This window comes from Myotis brandtii, unplaced genomic scaffold (genome assembly GCF_000412655.1).
Source record: "Myotis brandtii unplaced genomic scaffold, ASM41265v1 scaffold493, whole genome shotgun sequence".
In the NCBI taxonomy this organism is placed as follows: Eukaryota; Metazoa; Chordata; class Mammalia; order Chiroptera; family Vespertilionidae; genus Myotis; species Myotis brandtii.
The window spans coordinates 4,296,697-4,315,517 of NW_005368827.1; positions in this window are offsets into that span (position 1 = coordinate 4,296,697).

Below are 18,821 nucleotides of genomic sequence, written 5' to 3' on the forward strand. Positions count from 1 at the left end.
TTGTTTTTTTCCATTCATTGAAATACTCTTTATCCATGGTTATCTTGATTTCTCCTAAATACCATTAGTTAATATTTCTCTCTTTTCCTTTTCCTCCAGAAAAGGGAGACCTCTTTTAATGTAAATTATAAAATCATGTATGTTTATTATAAAAATGACAATTAAAATGTAATAGTAGAATAAAGGAGAAAGAACCCATAGACATAGACATCAGTGTGGTGATTGCTGGGGGAGGGGGAGGGATGGAAGGTATAGGGAGGGTAAATGATGATTGACAGAGACTTCACTTTGGGTGGTGAACACACAATACAGTGTACAGATGTATTGTAGATTTGTGCACCTGAAATCTGTATAATTTTGTTAATAGTATCACATAACAAAAATCTCTCTATATAAAAGCCTAATATGCAAATTGTCCCCACGGGAGTCTGACCAGGAGACTGCTCACTATGATGTGCGCTGACCACCAGGAGGCGGCACGGAATGAAGGAAGGCCCCGGCCGGCAGCTGGCAGCCAGGGAAGGGAGGCCCCTGGCAGCTAGAAGGCTCTGATCGGCCCTGATCACTGGCCAGGCCTAGGGACCCTACCCGTGTACAAATTTCGTGCACTGGGCCTCTAGTAAGTAAATAAAACAAAATGTAATAGTACAGTAGCAACATATATCTGCATTGTTTTGAAATTCAATTTTCTAGGAAAAGGTGCTAAAATTCTAAATATGAATTATTCATAATTTGTGTCTCTTTTATGACCAACAAAATTATGACATTATAATGAAAAGGTAACATGCTTTGATAACTTCTAGTATAATCAAAAGAACATCACAGTTCAATAATTATTTTACTGATGCCACTTAAAGTATGACATTTAAAAAGAAGGATAAATCATGTTTGTAGAAGAAACCTAATTTAAAAGTTGCCCATAACAGCTAACCCTGTACTTGTTATAAGCTTTAGCCATAAAAAAGTATTATAAACTTAATTAGATTAAACACTGATACATCTACATTATACTTATTAGTTTCATTAATGAAGCAAAAAATGCTTAATGTTCAGATCTTAGTCTAATATCTTTGGTAACATGCCATTAAAAGCAAATCAGTTGTAGGAAATGCAGCTATTAAGACAAATATGCAATACCCCTGAATATGAAAATAAATATTGATTGTATAAGTCTACTTTTCCTTCACAAAATAACATGGGAAAGGATGAAAAACTGCTAAAATTAAATCTCTGAAAATTTAGAAAATGGAAAAAGCCATGCAATAAACTATTTGTCACAATGAGTATCATTCATAACTGAGCAAGGCAACCACTTTTTATGTGACAGGCAAAGAAAAACAATAACAATATAATACAAATATAATAAAATTCTGCAGATTCATTTCTTGAACTAAAAGTAAGAGAACAGTTCCTTATGAAAAAATGTGATTATCTATGCATGCCACCAAAGCATATTGATGGAAAATGGAATAAAATAAGTAAATGTTGTTTGTTGAATTATTATTTCTGATCCCTCAGTCTAGCTTCTCCATCACCAGACAAAATTAGTTTAGTCTGGCATGACTTACACTTAATAATGATCACTGATTTCATTTCTAAGTGAACATAAATCATCATCCCTTTAATAATATTTGTTCACATCTTTCCCAAAACTAATATCAATAGTTGCAAACTCAAATGCCTAGAGACCAGGAGTATGACAGAAACAAAGGGGCAGGGAGTGCATGCTCCTTAGAGCTAACAGCGGCTCTAAGCTCTAGCCAGCTGTGGGGATGAAATCTACTGACTTCAGATGTCAGCAACAAATTCTATACTTTCAATTGTTCATTTCTTTACTTTGTTTTAAACATTGAGAAAGCCTAATTACTTCTATTAGTCAGATTCATTTGCCATTTTATAATATCTGAGATATGATTTAAGCCAAGATACTGTCATCACCTTTGTTCAAAACTCAGAAGACCAACTCCCATGTCCCCCATTCCCTGCGCACACATACATGCATTGCAACATACAAGACAGTATGAAAATAGTCAATGAAAACTTTATACCAGCGGTTCTCAACCTGTGGGCCGCGACCCCTTTGGGAGTAGAACGACCCTTTCACAGGGGTCACCTAACACCATCTGTAAACACATATATAATTACATATTGTTTTTGTGATTAATCACTATGCTTTAATTATGTTCAATTTGTAACAATGAAATTGGGGGTCACCACAACATGAGGAACTGTATTAAAGGGTTGCGGCATTAGGAAGGTTGAGAACCACTGCTTTATACAGATGGCATCTGACGGTGTGATCCCCTGAAGCAATATGCATTTAGAATTCCTTTTGAGGGTGTAGCTCTTGAGGCATATTCATTCAATTAGTGATGAAAAATTACTTACGTTTTAAAAAAGAGGAGAGAAAACAAATTTTTAAAAAATTTATATTTGGGATATATTTTTACAAGCTCAAAATCCCCAGTTAATGGATTTGTTCAGAGAATTGATTCTTCCTCAGCAAGCATACAATTATTTCATACTTACTTCACGTAATTCATTATGATAGATATTTTCAGCGGAAAAATGAATCAAATAAATTATATGACTGCCCTCACTGGCCAATCGATTCAATTGTTTAGTGCAGAAACAACTCATTATTAATAATCCCGATGTTATACCACAAATGAAACACTTTTGAAAATTTCATTGCCATACGCATCCTTCCTCTGAGCAAATTTATGTGTTGGCCTACTTTAATTATTGAGAAATCTTTACTTTCTTCACACTCTGAGCTAGAAAACTCTCCCTTTTCTCTTAAGCCATATTTTATACATCATGTGCTTATCCTTCTGCACAGGAGTTTATCTTATCAGAGATGTTTTGCTCATGACCTTATGAATTCTAACTGTAAAACAGAAACACAGAATGGAATTTATATGGAAGTTTTGTTGTTTGACCATCAGTGTCAAGTAAGTTAGACATTCAGGGTAGAAACGGGAGGCATCTTTATCTTTTCGTTCTGCCTGTGATCACCCTTGATGCCAACCTCTCAGCAGGGTCAGATGTCTGAGTTTCACCAAAGGTGACTGTGGACAATGACCTGAAATAAAAATGTTCTGACTTTGCTAATGTGAGCTTTCTAACAAAGTCTCAGGTCCATCCTCCTGCACCCGCCTCGACCCTACCACCCACCCTTAAAAGCACAGATTTACTTCTCTAAGGCTTAGTGTTTATGATTAATTTCAATTCTTTATCCAAAACTGAATTGCAAAAACTGCTGCTCCATCATTTTAATCTGCTCCATCATTTTAAACTGCTATGCCATCATTTTAATCTCCTAAATTTTTGCCTCAATGACTGGCTTCAAACTTTTAGAAGTATTTGTAATAACTGTGAATCTCAATGATCTGCACTCTGACAAATTTTTCTGTAGAGACCATAGGATTTTTTTGAGCCATTTATAATGTTTTCTTCTGATTTTTTTCACCCTAAAGCCTTTGTGGAGGACAGTAGCTAAGGTTAAAGGAATGAAGATTAACCAAAGAATTTATATGCATATACGCATAACCCATGGACAGGGACAATAGGGGGATGAAAGCCTGGAGTGGAGGCAGGAGTGGGGTGGAGGGAGTCAATGAAGAAAAAAAGGGGACAGATCTGCAATGTTTTCAACAATAAATTAAAAAAAAAACTGGAGAGACCATTGTTAGCTGACCTAAGACACTGAAACAGTAGCCTTGACATTGTAGTCTCAATTTTTCTAAACACTTTCACTAACCGATCCACCTGTGACAGCCAAAGCCATCTGTCTAAGAGAACACATCCAGGGAATTATAGATGGGCTCTTAATTTAGTTGCAAGGTGCTCAGTAAATGTTTCTTGAGTAAATACTAATCTCTCTTCATTTTTCATCAATGAATGTTTCCACTTGTACTAAATGGTAATAGTGAAACCAGAATCAAATGCAGGTTTTCTTCCTTACTTCACAATTTGCTAAATGTTGTGATTAAAGACAATTGGGAAACCACAGCACAACTGGCATCTATTTTTCCAGGTAACTTTCTTTCTACCGCATATGTGTCTTATGCCAAAAATGCACATTCTATATCAATATCAGTAGCATGAACGCGTCCATGGCAGAAAGATGCTATTTGTAATAATGTTGGTGAGATTCAAAGTTATGTGGGTGCAGGCAATGATGCTAATTTGGAGAATGCAAACATCACCCGCGCCAGACCATTAAGATTCATGTTTGAGTACAAAGTAAAGTGGTCTCAGTACATGTAGCATCAAAACAAAATCTATAGCCTTCCTCTGCTTTATATTAGTTGATTTCCCAAACATGCATTACATTTTCATTACCCCAGTGCTTTCTTCTACTTTAAATATTGAGTTGGCCTTGGCAGAAGAAAAATATCAACTCAGCTCTGCAAGTGAACAGTTTGCATATTTTAAAGTTTTTGTTTTGCTTAGGAAATGATGTCAATACTTGATACACTAGGAACCCTTTTAAAAAATGTTAGTAACCTTTTCATACTCATTAGGAACTCCAAGGTTTTTGATTTCTACTTTTTTCACTTATAGCCGTTAGAGTTTAACAATCACAGCATTAGAAACAGAGGACCAAATTAAAATAAAATGTGGCCCTTTGTCAGAAACAAATATCAAAGCTGATATTTATGTTTCATGTTGATTTTTCCATTTTGCGATGACTTACAGTAAATGGTTCACATACTCTATATTTTGATGTCAATAATGTTCAATTTAACACTTTAGTGTTTGCTCCTATGACTATTCTTTCTTTCTTTTTTTGTAAAATTGCTTTTCTCTGTGCATGATAGCTCCACCAAAAGTTTATAATGTCTCTGAGGACACAGTTTCATATAATTCATTTATGTTCCTTTGCAAAACCTAGTACATCTCTGGTCAAAGAGTAGGTGTTTACTAAGTATTTGTTTAACTACATTTTTGAAAAATTGAATAATTTAGTAATTTATTTACTAAACAAACAGTGAAATTACTATGTACAAGGCACTATACTAAGAATTTTAGGCAGTGCAGGTGAGATTGACCAAAGGACTTATATGCATATATGCATGATTCATGGACACAGACAATAGTAAGGGGAAGGCCTGGGGAGAGTGTAGGAGCTGAGTGGAGGGAATCAATAAGAGGGAAAAGGAAGACATCTGTAATACTTTCAACAATAAAGATAAATTTTAAAAAAGAATAAAAAATATATTTTTACAATTACTTTCACCATATTCCTTTGAAATAAGAAATTTCTAGATAAGGGAGGTTTTCAGCTGATGATTATTTGTAAGGTAAATTCTTTTAAACACGTTACTTATAAATATAATTTTGGGGCATGTTTTTAAAATATGCATGCTCTCCCTAGCTGGTTTGGCTCAGTGGATAGAGCACTGGCTCCCAGACTGAAGGGTCTTGTTCCGATTCCAGTCAAGGGCACACACCTTCGTTGCAGGATACTTTTCCATTGATTTTTTTTAGAGAGAGTGGAAAGGAGGGGGTTAGAGACAGAGAGAGAGAAACATCAGTGTGAGAGAGACATGGGTCCTGAATCAAGGTCATTTTCGCTGTACACTGATCTAAAACACACATGCACACACACACACACACACACACCCTTAAAAACATCAGGTCTTCCTTTCTTCTCTGGTTTGGAGTATGAAGTACACATCCTGTCTGCAAACTACAGATGGTAGATTAGAGAGGACTTTTAGACTGTGTTCATGATAGTGAATCAAGAACACAAAAAGCCAAGAAAGTGAAACTTTTCTTCTACAAAACTGTGATGAGATCAGGCACTAATGATTGGCATTAGCCACAGAGAGCAGACATAAACAAAGAATATGCATGATTGATATTGTTAATAAGTGTCAGCTTTTGGTATTCTGGTTTTCCACAAAAAATTATTTTGTGGAATAATCTACTTATAAATTCGAATAAGTAGATCCTGCACTACGTAATATCTTTGTAATGACTCTTTAAATTTTCAATGAATTTCAAACATACAGAAAGATTGCAAAAATGATACAAATAACTCTTATACTATATGCCTTTTATCCTAAACAATTTTATTATTTCTTATTTTTTCTCTTTTCTACAACTCTTCTTTCTCTATCTCTCTTTTTTCTCTGTCTGTCTCTTCTTTTCTTTCATTCCTTTTCTGAATACGTTTTTATTTAAAAAACAGGTTGCATAAATCATGCCTCTTTAGCCCTAAATATGTCAGTTTGTGACATTATGACAGTAGAATTATCAAAGTCAGCAAAAATGAACTTTGAAAATAATAATGTTTACAATAGTCTAGCATTTACTTTTGCACAATATACTCCGTAAGTTCCCCATATGAGCAAAAGAAAGATGTCATTTTAAAGTTGTAACTCAATGCTACTTTTCCCATATAGGATTTGTTTATATAAAATATTTGCTAAAGTTTTCCAGGACTTCGTCAGCATACTTGTCTTATTATACTAGTAATCCTCAGGCTAAGCAGATATTTAGCCAAGTTAGTCATTAGCATATTCAATAATTTTCTCCAAAGTCAAACATCATATATATCAGCCTTTTAATTCTGTCAAAATATGACCATAGACATATAGAAATTAACTGATTTTCTAATTAAAACAGTTGTAAGTCTCCAAATATTTTTTTCTTAGTCTCTTTTGTTGTGTGTGTGGTTTAAAATCTTGTTGAATTGATTTTAAAAAAAACAGTTGTAAGTCTCCAAATATTTTTTTTCTTAGTCTCTTTTTTTGTGTGTGGTTTAAAATCTTGTTGAATTGATTTTAAAAAGTACCAAAATGGAGATTAAAACAAGATATGTAAAAAAAAGTCCGATCACTTGGGAATTATCATGCAGTGTGTCTCCATTTCATCAATATATTTTTAACTGTTTTAACTAGACATTGATTTTATTTCTCTAACATGCATATTAAGTAGACAGTTCAAATTGATCAGGCTCTAATATTCTGGCTTCCTACTGTGCCTCTGTTAGCCACCCTCACACAAAGCACAGAGCCTCCATTTCAGAAGCTGTGCTTAAACTCTCCGCCAGTAGGTGAGTGCAAATACTCTTCTACCAAGTGTACATTCGGGGAAAATGACATGCTCCTCAGCCCTATGTGCTTAACTGTATTTAGATTGTATGGTCTGCCTGTGCCCATTGTCTAGAAGTTACTGTTGTAAGTACACTCTTATAAGTTTATTGTGAAAAAATAGAATTAAATAGGCATCCTAAATGATGATATCAATATTTAAAACATTAAGTCAGCATTCCTTTACTTTAAAATATGCCTGCACTCACTGCCTATGCCTCTGGACTTGTGGAATTACTGGACATACCTACATTCAAAGTTTTAGGATTTTGACATTCTCAAAGCATCAGTGTGCACTTCAGTATTGGACTTTCTGTGATCTTTGAAGCCTATTCTGTACCCAGAGGAAAATGAGTTAAATAGCTCAAATCTGGCTGTTCTTTGTTTCTGAACTATTCACCCCTCCCAACCACCAGATTTTTTTCCCTTTTTAAATTGTTACAATACACACACACACACACACACACACACACACATTGTAAGCAGAGATAGAAATATAGCTTTTCCCTCTTAACTTTTGAAAAAAAAAAGCCTCCCCAGGCTTCAAATCCTGCTTTGTGTTCCCTGCAATGGAGGTGTCAAGTTCTGTAATTCCCAAGGAAGCACTACAACCTTCTGGAGGAAAATTGCGGGAGGGGCATAAAACAAACAACTGTAAGTGCCCAGTTTTGTTATTTGGGGAAAGTCTTGTTCACAACTCCAAGCACTACTGCAGTGCTAGACAAAACCAGTGACAGAGAAATTACAAATGAAAACAAACTTAAAGGAATATGGGTCTGAGCCATCATGCTGATTCTGCCCAAGAGTCTCTTTTCTATACATTTACTTCAGTTCCATCGCACAGCTTATATCAAACTAGAGGCCCAGTGCACAGATTTGAGCACCAGTGAGGTCCTTGGCCTGGCCTGTGCCCGCTCACAATTTTGGACCCCTCGGGGATGTTGGAGGCCCAGTGCACAGATTCGGCCCAATCCCTACAGACCAGGGACTCCACTAGTGCACAAATCCATGCACTGGGCCCCTAGTATGTATATAAGATCTTTGGTTAATCTCTTCCAGCCCTCCTTCCTTCCCCCTGAGATTCATCAGTCTGTTTCATGTTTCCATGTCTATGCATTGAGCGTCTGACCCCCTGGTGGTCAGTGTGCATCATAGCTACAAGTCAAACTGTCCAACGGTCGCTTAGGCATATATATACTAATTTTATAATAGTAGTTGCTTTGGAAAGCAACTATGATTTGCCCTTAAGAAATGATTTCAATGCAAGTTGGGTATTCATGTGTGGCAATGGTCAAATTTGCTCTGAATTAGCAAATCTATTTGAATTAACAATGATGAATGGCATATACTTGGTATCTTGCACACTGTTAGACCTTAGAAATGTAAAGCCTGAAAGGACTTAATAATTCACCTAATCAACTCTTCCAATAAGATTTCAAGCACTTTTGGGGGCATGGTGCCTTGTTATTCTTTTTAATCTTAACACCAAGTGTTGTACCCAACTCATATCAGGAACTTAAAAAAATGTTGGCCAGAACCTTTACTGATTTTATTAAAAAGCAAGTTGAGATCCAGAGAAGCAGAGTGATTTTTTCATTGTCACACTGCCTGCTAATAAAAGAGCAAGGAATTGGAAGTAAGCAAGGCAGTACTATTTCCACTGCACATCAATTTTACCGTAAAGAGCATCTTAAACACAAGCAACTGCTATAATCACCCTCTTGTAACTCAGCAATTATTGCTAAGTATCATTGTTCTGAGTGTAGGTAGATTCTCAATTCAAAAATGTAGATGTGTAAGGTGGAATCGGCACTAGATTTGGAATCAAAATGAAGGATTACCGATCTGCCCCTTACTAGCCATGTGAGCCTCAGTTTCTCCATCTTCAAAAAAAGATAAGAATTCTGGCAATAATTAGGAACAGTTTGAAAATTTTTTCCCACATGTGATCTTAAATGTCCTACTTATTTGAGCACTAGGGTACTCAAAGTTTACTAAAAATGAAATTACAATTTTTATTACACAAGCAGCTACTAATAAATTTATTTTAATTTTACATAACATATCATATACTATATCATGCAAATTAATACATTATTATTTTATTTTTTTAGAGTCTGAGTCAAAAAGAAACTACCAGGCTTATAAATAAAAAGAAAAGGTTGCTAAAAGTTTGAAATATAGGTTAACATAGGGCTATATATTGGCTCACAGGAAATGTCAAACAAGAATAATTAACATTAAATAGGAACCTCCTCAATATTTCCTTTGTGCTCTTCTCCTTCTACATTATGCCTTAGGCAGCCGATTGACCAGGGCTGATACCTCCTCCAGGCCCATCTCCTGTGAGCCAGGAGAATATTATATGCTCCTTCTGAGAGCAATGACTCCTAATGTGAGGCAAATTAACACAGCCTGGGAGCTGTTTAACAAATTGCCTCTTCCAGTGCTGATGCTGGCACCTTTGTACCCCCTAAAGCTCCATATTCACATCAATTAGATGAGCAACTCAGTCCCAGAAGTTGTTTCTTCATGATGACTAAGGCTGCAAACTTCCCTTTAGAACCAGAAAATGAGCGGACCCAAGGGAGGTAGATGAATTGTCCAGACAATTTCCTTAGAGATTAAAATCATATCCCTTAGAAACTCTCTAGCTATTTCACTTTGGCTGTTTCTGTTTGTACCATTTTTACTTTTTAAGTATATAAGCATACACACATACACACACAAACACATATATACTGAGAATATAAGTGTACTATATATACATATTCTCTCTCTCTCTCTCTCTCTCTCTCTCTCTCTCAATAAAAAAAAAGCAAACAAACATGCCAAAGAAGTAACTGCAAAATAACATTTGCTTTAAAGATCCATCTATTGCTTCTTCTCTTTTCTCTACTTTTGATGACCTCTGATTTCTTTTCGAACCCTGAGAGTGTCTGATTGACCTAGTTATTAAATGGCAAACTAGGAAGAAATTTCTTATAATGAGAATTCTAAAGGAGGGAACTAAAATAGGCAAACTAGAAATAAAAAAAGAGAAGAGAAAAAAGGAGGACTGAAGCATTTTCAAATATTACTGGGAAGGTGTACAGAAATAGTAAACACTTTTACTAAAATCTTGGAGTGTTTTGTAGGAAAAAATCATCATGACATTGTACTTCTATAAATAGAACGCATTTCTTCATCAGCTCAAAGAGTAATTTTTTTCAGTTATTATTCAGTTGATTCTTTCACAATTTTTATGAGAATCTGAAATGATAAAAGTTATCCCCAGTTTTCCCCTTATTATTTTGTGAGAGGATGAATATGGATGGGAGATGGGAAAGTTAATTGATGAACACTTCTGTGCCCAGTAACTTCCTCTAGGGCAGGGGAGAGCTCATTGTAATTACAGGCATCTTGGCATCTTGAGTAAACTGAGACCAATGACGGGCAAGATAAACATGGGCTGCCGTAAGTGAGATTGCAGCAAATTTCCTCACTCCAAGGTTTTAGGAGACGTCTGTCCTTCCATACAACAGGCAGGTATTCGGTGTCCTTTAATCATGACTGCTTCCTCTGGTTTTCTTTTTCTCCCTCTCCTCCCAAGCAATTTTTGTTCCTAGGACAAAAGATAGGACGAATCTTAGAGAACATAAGTGAATTAAAAAGACACAGAAAAATACAAAAGCCTTCACAAATCCCCCATAGCAAAGGAGCAGAAGATTTTTCAAGGAAGTGTGTACTCTCAAAGAGCAACTGGGCACTGGCCTGCTGAGAAAAGGGAGAATGTATAATTCCTGGTATTGTACAGTGTCTGTGTGGGGAAAAGTGAGGAAAAACAGGGGGAGAATTTACAAAGCATCGCTTCTCTTTCAGAATTCTGACAAACTCTGGCCTCAGACTTCCTCTTAGCCAACACCATGAAACATGTCAACTCTGTTAATGTGATTCCCTTACAATGTTGTATGTGTGCATGAGGTGACTTTGGGCTCAATGTGAATGTGATACTCAGATTGAGTTTTATTTTCCAATAGTAAGGGGATATATTTACACCTTAAAGGAGTAGATCATTTATTGGCCATTTAATACCCAACACTTTTCTATGTTATTCTAGGTCACAGTCATACTCTTAAACATAGGAACTAAAAAAAGAATGGGGGAAATTGAACATAACATATCTTAGGATACCTCATGTGAGTGGCTTTGTTTTCTGATTCTAAATCTGAGTCAATAATTTCTCTAGACAATTGGATGTGGGGTTGAATTTAAGAAGTCACTGAACTCTACAGGGGCATTTTAATTACTTTTGTGATTTATTACTTACTGGGATAATTCCTGAGAGTCAGCAGAGTTGCTTACCAGAACTATGAGAAATTGCTGGTTGTGAGTTACAGGTGAGCCACATTAATCATTTCTGGGGTTTTGTCAGTGTGGGTTTTCACCCCATGAAGTTTCTACCCCAAACAGGAAGCCATAATATGCTAACCCTGCATCACCATCAACATTCCTTCAGATCAGAGACTAAGGTATCTTTACATTTTGAAGGTAAAAAATATTGTCATATGGAACTAATCTGGCTAAAAGACAATGAAATGGGCCAGAAAAATGTCTGTCCTAAGTTTCCATACACTTTAATTTATTTATTCAACAAAGAAGTTTTCTTTTTTAATGCTTACTCTTTTTGTTTATTGCGCGATTGTAGGTGTTTAGGCCACAATAGTAAATAAAATCCAACTGCTCACCCTCCTGGAGTTCTAGTGGTGAGAGACAGAGATAAATAAATTTACAAAATCTATCAGGTGGTAATAATTAGAGGAAAAGCAAAAATGAGGAACTGTTTTATATGGAATGGTCAGGAGAGGTTTCTTTAAAAAGGAGATATTTGTAGAGAGCAGTACAGAAACTGAGGAAATGACAATAAATGAACATGGGGAAGAACTTTCTAACCAGAGTATTATGCACTCCAAGAGCGAGAGGTGAGTGCACTTGAGGGCAAACAAGGAGGAAGATATTTGCGGTAGAATGGAGAGAGGTTGTCAAAAAGTTTGCTGGAAGCTGAAGCATACAAGGACAAGACCACAGTGAGTTGAAGGTTTGAGAAGGAAGTGCTGTGATCTCGTATATGTATTGTGTTAGTATCACATGAACTGAGGTATGAAGAAGAGATAATAGGGGACAAGGATGGATTCAAGAAAACAATTTGAGGGGCTACTACTCATAACTGTGAGAAGTGAAGGTGATTTAAAGAGATAAAAAGATGCCCCATTTCTGTATAATTCAGAGGCACATTTAATGTCAGATCAGTCTCAAGGGAGGGACAGAGAGTAGCAATGGATGTCAGGGTTTGTAGCCAGATCCAGCGGGAGGACGGAGGGTCACCCAGTGAGAGAATCAACTGGGAAGATGAGGAGCCGATTAGGTACACGTTCGATTAAAAGTTTATTATTGAACCTGTAAACTTGAGCCTCTTTTTAAACACCTAAGTCTAGATGTCCAAGTTGTAACTGAATACATAAATCCAATTTTCATTCAAGTATCCAGACTAGAGAAAAAAAAGCTTTGGAAGTTATCCTTGGAGATAATATTTAAAGCCGTGACCTGGGTGAGATCTCTTAGAGAGAACAGAGAGAGTGGAGACAAGAGTCCGCAAGACCAAGGCCTGCGACACTCCTACATTTAGTCCAGAATGAAGAGGAAGAAACAAAAAACAAACAAAATGGAGAAGAATCTGGCCAGGGAAGAAAAACCAGGAGTGTTATGTGAACAAATTTCCAGGATCACACTTATGCTGTCAACAGGTAGAATAAAATGAAGGCTCAGAAATTCCCTTTGGATTTGACAATATGAATGCCATTGGTGATGTTGGCAGAATTCCGAGTATTCTCTGCATTATTTAACTCAAGGAGCAATCAGCCACGTATACCTCATTTCTATTAAGAGCCCAAAGCTTTTTTAAAAAAAAGTAGTATCTGAAATAGCTAAAAGCAACATTAAAACTTATGCACTACAATTAAAATTGATGCTAAGAAAAGAAATAATAATAAATCAACACATTTTCTCTCTTTTTTATTTTTAAATTTTTATTGTTAAAAGTATTACATATGTCCCCCTTCTCCCCCCATTGACCCCTTCTAGCTTGCCCTCCCCCCCACTCTGTACCCCAGGCCTTTACCATCCTATTGTCTGTGTCCATGGGTCATGCATATATGCATACAAGTTCTTTGGTTGATCTCTTCCCACCCATCCAACCACTCCTGCCCACCCTCTGAGATTCGATAGTCTGTTCCATGCTTCTATGCCTCTGGAGCTATTTTGTTCATCAGTTTGGTTTGTTCATTAGATTCCACATAGAGTGAGATCATGCCATACTTTTCTTTCTCTGATTAGTTTATTTCACTAATATCTTTTTTATAGTTAAGGTCATTTTAATTTTACAATCATATAAAAAAGACAGGCTTTTCCCGTTTTTTTCTGTGAAGAAAAAATATGCATTAATAAGCAAACTAATTTTCAATTTAATTAAATTTGTGCCAAATCTAAGTGAGTGAGTCAGCTATTCAAGAAATTGATTTGCATGGGTGACCATTCAAAAGAGTTATTTTGACCATCTGAGTCCAGTGTTGCCCAGTAGAGGAATGCCTTTTCTTTCTTCTAATGATGCTGGTTGCTTAACTTTGAATATGCTCTATTTTTTTTCATTTTTCTTCTTAATGAGTGGCAATTTAGTAATCTGATCAGTACAAAATATAGTTGAAATTTTGCTGGTTATAATCTAGACTTTGTTTTTAATTACTGCAGTTATTTTGGTGAATAGATGACATTATTTGTTTTATTTAAATGTTTTTAAGCATTTGATTTTATGTTTTTCAGCAGAGAAAAGCCATAGCACTTTGTGGTACTCAATAAATGTTTATAGAATAAATAAATTAATGACTGAATGAATATGTTTTCCACAGTCTGTTCCCTGTGTTTTGGGTAAATATAACAAAATTATCTGACTACTTCATTTTAATACTAGAAAAAATATCTGGGTAAAACAAATATTTTGACTCAATTTTTACCAGAAAATGAAATAATAAATCACTGATGCCAAAATTGTATTTAAAAAATTAGTTATGAGAAATAAAATTCACAGAGTATTATCTAAAGTATATGAAATTCCATATGTTCTGTCAGATTTTATTATTGCTATTGTTAAATTCATGCTAGGGGCTTGGCCCCCACCACCACAGTGGCTGCCTTGGCCCCCGCCAACCATGGCGGCAGCTGCCACCTCTGTCAATAGGTGGAATAGCCAGTTATTTTGGTTAATAGATGACATTATTTGTTTTATTTAAATGTTTTTAAGCATTTGGTTTTATGTTTTTCAGCAGAGAAAAGCCATAGCACTTTGTGGTGCTCAATAAATGTCTATAGAATAAATAAATTAATGACTGAATGAGTATATTTTCCACAGTCTGTTCCCTGTGTTTTAGGTAAATATAACAAAATTATCTGACTATTTCATTTTAATACTAGAAAAAATGTCTGGGTAAAACAAATATTTTGACTCAATTTTTTACCAGAAAATGAAATAATAAATCACTGATGCCAAAATTGTATTTAAAAAATTAGTTATGAGAAATAAAATTCACAGAGTATTATCTAAAGTATATGAAATTCCATATGTTCTGTCAGATTTTATTATTGCTATTGTTAAATGTTTCCTATTAATTTCTTAAGACTCAGCCATACTCTTCAGAAATTCTTTCCTAATTTACCCAAAATCCCAATTTGCCATTTTTCCTGTTTCCTTATTCACCAGGATCCATTATACCCTATATCTTGTATCATGGCACCAAATTAACTTTATTGACAATCTGTTATTTTGTTTGTCACCCAAATTTCACATTGTGTTCTTTGAATTTGAGACCTTGAATTAAAAAACATATTCTGAGTTCTGGGCACTGTGCCCAGCATGTATTAGTTACTCATTAAATTTTTATAGATAATAGAAGAGTTAAAAGAGCCCTAAAGATAAGCCCATCTTATCTTTTGTACATGTTGTAAGAACCATTGTCTCACACATTACATAGTATTTATTTTATGATACTCCATGGTAGGCATTAAATTTGACTCACAGAGTCAGAAAAAGTAAACAAAAAGACCAACTACAATCAACTAGCTTTCCAAGAAACTGGTTTGTTTGGTTCTTCTTTATAGACATTTTTATCTTATTAGTAACTAGAGGCCCGATGCACAAAATTCAAGCTAGGGGCTTGGCCCCCACCACCACAGTGGCTGCCTTGGCCCCCGCCAACCATGGCGGCAGCTGCCACCTCTGTCAATAGGTGGAATAGCCTCCCCCCAACCTGCCACTATGGCAGCTGCCTCTGCCTGGGCCCCTGCCACCATGGCTTCGTCCAGAAGGACATCTGGTCTAATTAGCATATTACGCTTTTATTATTATAGATTATATTTCAATCTTTGCTTTTGACAAGGGAGTATAAAACTGAATACTTTACATATTTCTGGCATCTCTTACAATCCTGTCATACATTGGCTTTATTTTTTTTATCTAGGTCAGTATGATGCCAAAACCTATTGTCTATTATAGAGTTTAAATACAGATGCAGACAATATTAATCAATGACCAATTGAGAGAATTAAGGGAAGTGTGGTGTTTAAGTTGTTATCCACTGGGAAGGAAGAAAGTGAGATGATTAATTATTCATGTAGTTTCTTTCAGGAACTCTTTTAAGACAAACCAGAGAAACTTCAGGTGTGAGTGGCTCAGTTGGTTGAGCATCACCTGTGCACCACAAGGTTGCCGGTTTGATTCCAGTCAGAGCACATACCTGGGTTTCGACAGATTCCCAGTCATGGTATGCATGCACATATAAAAGGCAACTGATTTATGTCTCTCTCTTCCCTTTCTCTCTCAAAGCATGTCCTCAGGTGAGGATGTGGAAAACAGTGTGGAGTTTCCTCAAAAAATTAAAAATGGAACTCCCATTTGACCCAGTAATCCCACTTCTAGGAATATATCCCAAGAAATCAGAAACACCCATCAAAAAGAATATATGCACCCCTATGTTCATAGCAGCACAATTTACAATAGCTAAGATTTGGAAACAGCCTAAGTGCCCATCAGCAGATGAGTGGATTAAAACACAGTGGTACGTCTACACAATGGGAATATTATGCTGCTATAAAAAAGAAAGAACTCTTACCATTGGCAACAGCATGGATGACATGGAGAGTATTAAGCTAAGTGAGATAAGCCAGTCAGAGAAAGATAAATATCACATGATCTCACTCATTTGTGGAATATAATGAACAACATAAACTGATGAACAAAAATAGACCCAGAGACAGAGAAGCATCGAACAGACCATCAAACCTCAGAGGGAAGGCAGGGGAGGGTGAGAGGTGGGGCTAAGAGATCAACCAAAGGACTTGTATGCATGCATATGAGCATAACCGAGGGACACAGACAGTACAGGGGTGAGGGTCTGTGCTGGGGGGCGGGAGCAGGCTGGGAGAGATCAATGGGGGAAAGAGGAAGCATATGTAATACTTTTAACAATAAAGAATTTTAAAAACATAAAATAAAATATGGAAAGAAAAAGAAGAAAGTGATTTTATTTTCCAAGAGTTGTAGATGCACACATACACGCACACACACACACACACACACACACACGCACACACTCTAAACGCAATAATTAGATGTGAGTTAATATACTGCATGGCTATAATAGTTAACATTTCCCACAACTTGCAGCTGAGTGACTAGAGTGTGTTTACTGTATGCACTATCTTAGGTTTTAGACGGTGCTTCCCGTTTCAGACAGCACAGGGCTGTGCTTGTCCTAAAAGCATGAGGCAAAATGATTTGCGAATGTGAGCATGTGCATTTGGGGGAAGCAGAATGGTACAGTGGGAGTCTTTTCTGTCAAGGCGCTTCCCTTTCCTAGGTTATGATTATGCACTGGAATTCGCTGGTTTCTTCTTTTGTATGTGTGAGCCCATTGCCAAGTAGCCTCCAGGTGCATGAACAATAACAACAAAGATGCAGTGAACAGCAATATTAACAAAGAAAACGACTTACTGAAGCATTACAATAAGCTCAATGTGTCAACAGTGGCTTGCAACTTTCACAATTACTTCCCCTTTGAGAGAGACAGATTTAAAATCATGATCTCAAACCACACCAGGCACTTCCATTGAGAGGAGCTATGTTGGAATTAAAAACAAGGTTTCTAGCTTTCCGAAGAAAATACTCATGCCCTTGCTTTATTTTTTTAAAAAAAAATTAAATCTTTATTATTGAAACTATTACATGTCCCACTGTTTCCCCATTGACCCCTTCTGGCCCTCCCCTGCCCCTGACCCCAGGCCTTCACCACCCAATTGTGTGTGTCCACGGGTTATGCATATGTGCATACAAGTTCTTTGGTTGATCTCTTCCCACCCATCCAACCAGCCCTGCCTTCTCTCTGAGATTCGACAGTCTGTTCCATGCTTCTATGTCTCTGGAACTATTTTGTTCATCAGTATATTTTGTTCATTAGTTTCCATATATGAATACAACCATGTGATTTTTATCCTTCTCTGAATGGCTTATTTCACTTAGAATAATACTCTCCAAGTTCCTCCATGCTGTCTCATAGGGTGATCTTTCCCTTTTAGTGCTGCATAGTATTCCATGGTGTATATGTACCACAGCTTTTGTATCCACTCATCTACTGATGGCTTTATTTTTTTAAAAAAAAATTAAATCTTTATTATTGAAACTATTACATGTCCCACTGTTTCCCCATTGACCCCTTCTGGCCCTCCCCTGCCCCTGACCCCAGGCCTTCACCACCCAATTGTGTGTGTCCACGGGTTATGCATATGTGCATACAAGTTCTTACTTTATTTTTTTTTAAATTTAAGTCTTTATTATTGAAACTATTACATGTCCCACTTTTTCCCCATTGACCCCTTCTGGCCCTCCCCTGCTCCTGATCCCAGGCCTTCACCACCCTATTTTCTGTGTCCACGGGTTATGCATATATGCATACAAGTTCTTTGGTTGATCTCTTCCCACCCATCCAACCAGCCCTGCCTTCTCTCTGAGATTCGACAGTCTGTTCCATGCTTCTATGTCTCTGGAACTATTTTGTTCATCAGTATATTTTGTTCATTAGTTTCCATATATGAATACAACCATGTGATTTTTATCCTTCTCTGAATGGCTTATTTCACTTAGAATAATACTCTCCAAGTTCCTCCATGCTGTCTCATAGGGTGATCTTTCCCTTTTAGTGCTGCATAGTATTCCATGGTGTATATGTACCACAGCTTTTGTATCCACTCATCTACTGATGGGCACTTGAGCTGTTTCCAGATTTTGGCTATTATAAATTAAACTGCTATGAACATTGGGGTGCATATATTCTTTCTGATGGGTGTTTCTGGTTTCTTAGGATATATTCCTAAAAGTGGGATCACATTTTTAATTTTTTTCCATAATGGCTGCTCTAGTCTGCATGCCCTCCAGAAGTGTACTAGGGTTCCCTTTTCTCCACATCTTTGAATGCCCTCATTTTAGACTGGTTACATCCCAGTACCATTATATGAAGTTTAAGAACTAATATTAATTGCGAAGTGGTATCACAGAGAGAGACATCATCACAAAACTGGCCAGCAAGCAAACTTTGAAAGGTTCATGGGAAGGAAGGAAATACTAGACCCTGGAAT